Genomic DNA, 4,172 nt, shown 5'->3' on the forward strand with positions numbered 1-4,172 from the left:
ATATATATATATATATATATGAAATTCTTCTCAATACCACAAATAACTATTGATAGTTGATGGTGACAGGGGCTCAACCTGCCATGTACACCTAAGGCCTAGAATAGGTCTGAGTTCCCTGTAGTGAACAAATCATGTGGCCTTTACAAGACCCATTATTGTCAGTGCCTGAAGGAGATGCTGAGACAATTACAGAGATTCAGAATTCTCTGCCCTAGCAGTCCAAGCCCATGGGACTCTTCAGTGAATGAGAACAGAGTGAAATGTGATCAAACCTTTGGTATGGGCAACTTAGACCTGGGCAGCAGAGACTACAATACTGTCTAGATTTGTGTCTTTAAGTCTCTGGACTTGGATTTCCATGTTTATGAAATGTAACATTAAGTAGATGAATTGTCAGGTCACTTTTGCCTCTATGCTAACAGATTCTGGTGCTGGGGCTAAGGGAAATGCAGCAAGAAGAACTTTATTATCTAATTTCTAAAAAACAAAAGCTGAATATTTAGGTAACACAGATTTGGTAAAACACATTAATATTTGAGTGCCTACTGTGTGACTGGAAACTTTATGCTTTATAATTTTTTATTTCATTCATAATAACTATGCCAGTGTCATTATGCCCATTTTTCAGACATGAAAATAAACTTGAAAACATTTAACTAAACAGCCTAAGGTAATCTAACAATAAGAAAACTCTGGAATTCAAATATCGTTTTGATTCTGAAGCCTATTTTTTCTAATATTGCCAGTTTCAAAATCACACAAACACGTTCTAGAAAGGATCTTCTATGGTAATGAGTCATATGTTACTGTCAATGTTTATCATCCTGCCCCACAGAGACAGAAGTTTCCCAAGCTCAGCCTAATGGCTCACTCACAGGTGATCCTTCACATCAGCTGTTTTTTGAGCAAATTTGTTCTGCTCACACATATTCCTCCAGGCACCCGCTGGGTCAAGTGAACTGACCCTTGCTGATCTCTTAATCCAGAATTTTACTTAGCTTGGCAGGTTATTCAGAAGCATCCCTGGCTTTTATAAACAGAGCACTCCTATCCTCTAGCAGCCTAGAGCTTCAGCAAAGCAGTGTGAATCTCCGTCTCAGTTTTTGAAATCTGTGCACACATAAGAACCAGCCAAGTTGTTGTCCTGTTACTCATATGCTCTCATCACCTCCCCTGTGATAGCTTTCTCCCCTCTGCTTCTGCTATCTTGTGAATTTTCTTAGCGCCTACAAAAGCATCATCCAACTTTGGTAGACAGAAGAGCAAGAGAAATGAGTAAGTGTTTAGAGGGCTTTCATTAGAGAGCTGGCAGGAGATGAATGATTTGAGAATTCTTGAGTTAATAGTGTCTGCCTGTCACACAGATCTCAGATTAGTTTTTTTTATTTGTCTATTCTTTTCATACTATAAAGAGTGACAAAGAATGAAGACTTTTCTGAATAAGGACTGTCTGTTAGTAGTATATTTTCAATACTTTGAAGGATGGGTTTATTTTCAGAGTTTTCAAATGATAGCCTCATTGTATGTGCCCTGTTGCTGTTCCACACCTGAAGCAGAGGTAGTTAAGCCCTGCTGTGACTATGCTGCGTCCCTGTGACCACTTCTGTCCTGCTGAGTAGATGAGATGCTGTGCTAAAAGGAGCCATAAGTTCAGAGAATGAAAAGAGGTATCTGGAGTGACCAGAATTGAAAATGGAAGAAGCGCTCTCTCCAAAGCCACTGACTCAAGGCTGACTTTGTAGTGCAGCAGATGTGACCTTCCCTAAGCATAGATAGTCTCCCTGCAGCAGCACCCACCAACCCCACATTACCAGCTCTGATCAGTGGTATCACAGCTGCAAGCTGTCCTCTCTCAGTCTGAAGGCACAAACTCTCTGGAAGGATGGACGGTATCTATAAGTGCTGGTGACAATTCCTATCTCAGGAGTCAGCCTGTGGCTCTAGAAAGGTTCTTAGTTGCACAACTCTGTGCATCTCAAAGGATCTGGACCACACCTTAGGCTTCTTCTTGTTGATGTTCCAGAACAAATCAAGTATTAGAAACATATGCTCTCAAAATCTCTTCCAGGGATTTCTTACTGGTCACCTTAAGGAAAATATTCACACTTTGTCAGAGTAACTATCTGATAGTGTTGATTTTAAATACGTTTTGAAACTCATGCATATTCACATCCAAATAAAATAAATAAGACAGAGTAAGCCCTCTGTCCACTCAGTTTTCTCCAAAGATAGAGTCTTACAGAACTGTAGTGCAAGTTCCCAACTAGAAAATAGACTTTGATAAACTCAAAATAGGGTACATTTCTATCATTACAAAAAAGTTTTGACTAATGTCCTTTAATAACTCAACCCACTTCTTCCCTATCTTTATCTCTTACTTCACCCATAGGAATCGCCACTCTGCTTTCATTTCAGGAATGTAACCTGAATGAGATCTTGCATAGCTCAGTTCTTGAGCTATCCTTTCACATCTATGGTTGGTTGCATTGCTGAGTAGCATTCCAAGATTCAAATGACTCACACTTTAATAACTCACCCCTAGACATGTTAGATCATTTCTAGTTTGGGTCTGTGAAAAGAAAATATGCTGTAAATATATGTGAATGGATTTTTGTGTAAGGTGCATTGTCTTCTTCTTCACATGAGTGCCCTGGATTGAAGCTGCTTGGCTGTCTGGTCACTGTATAGTTAGTTTTTAAAGACAGTGCTAACTTTATACATTTCTACCAACCAGGGGATCCAGTTTCTCATATATTTGGTGTTGCCAGGGTGTTTTATCTTAGAAAATTCGACAGGCATGTAAGAACATCTTATTGTGGTTTTAATTTGCATTATTTTTAGTGGATAAGGAGGGTGAAGAACCTTCCATGTGCTCCATGCCACCTGTCTTTCCTCTGGGATGGAAGATCTTGTATTATTTGCCCACTTTCAAAGTGAATTGTTTGTTTGTAGATATTAAGGTTTGAGTCTTTTCCAAACTGCAGAGTATATTCCTTTGATGGGTAAGTAGCTTAGAAATATCTTCTCCAAATCCATAACTTGTCTTTTTATCCTTTTAACAATAACCTTCCCTGAACAAATTTCTTTTCAACTTGATAAAATCGAATTTAGTTCTATTTTTTCCCATTATGGATCCCAATACTTATTTTAGGTCTGGAAACCTTTAAAAATTATCTCTAATTATGTCTGGTCAAGCTGACAATGAAGATCAACCATCACGTAGCCCCTCTCCTTTCCCCAGCCTCAGCTACTGGAGTCCTTCTGTGTGTCTACCAAGCCTGGGCAGTAAGGAGACAATCCTACTTGGATGGTGCCACAAGAAGAATAGTAAAGAGTCAGAACTCTCACCACCACTCAGGGGCAACAGTCACACTTAAGAAACCATACCTAACAGGTGCATTGCAGAAGGGTTGGTTTCCTTGGTGGTGCTATTTTGGAAAACAAAGGTGGGGATCAAGGAGGTAGACCCTTGCTAGAAGAAGTAGGTAGGTCTTTGGTCCTTGCCCTGAAGGTCATTGCCTTGGTCCTTGTCCTCTGCGGCAGTTTTTCAAGTATTTCTCCTGTCTTTGTTCTCATTGCCATGGTGGCCTACCTCGCTGTGAGTACAGAATTAATGGAGTCAAGGACTGTGGTCTGACAGTTTCAAGACACAAAGTAAAACAAACTTTTTGTCTCCTTAGTTGCTTATGTCAGGCATTATTTGATACTGATGCTAATCTAACATAGCCACCATTAGAGCAGTGTCAGTGAGAACCACTCCAGTTAAAACCCCTGCCCCACCTAACAGTATCGAGGAGACTTGTTTCATGAGTGTTTACTGGTGCTGAAACTGGAGATGTGGCTTTTAAAATCATCTGGAAGTAATGGGATACTGCATTCCTTTCCCCTTCCTGCCAAAACGGTAAATAAGTCCAGTTAAAATAGCAACTTGCAGTAGGAGTCACAGGCCCATAGTATAATCTAAAAATGTCTCCTCGTATGGCTTCAATAGAAGCATCACTTGTCATATCAAGAACATAAAATATCTCAAACTAAATGGAAAAATGCAAATGGTCAATACCAACATGACAGGAAAACAGAGCTAACAAAGTTTTTTTTTTCTTTTCTTTTCTTTATTTACATGTAAATTTCTCCATTCCCAGTTTCCCCTCCAAAAAACAAAGAAACAA

The sequence above is a fragment of the Mastomys coucha genome, unplaced genomic scaffold (genome assembly GCF_008632895.1).
Source record: "Mastomys coucha isolate ucsf_1 unplaced genomic scaffold, UCSF_Mcou_1 pScaffold9, whole genome shotgun sequence".
Classification (NCBI taxonomy): Eukaryota; Metazoa; Chordata; class Mammalia; order Rodentia; family Muridae; genus Mastomys; species Mastomys coucha.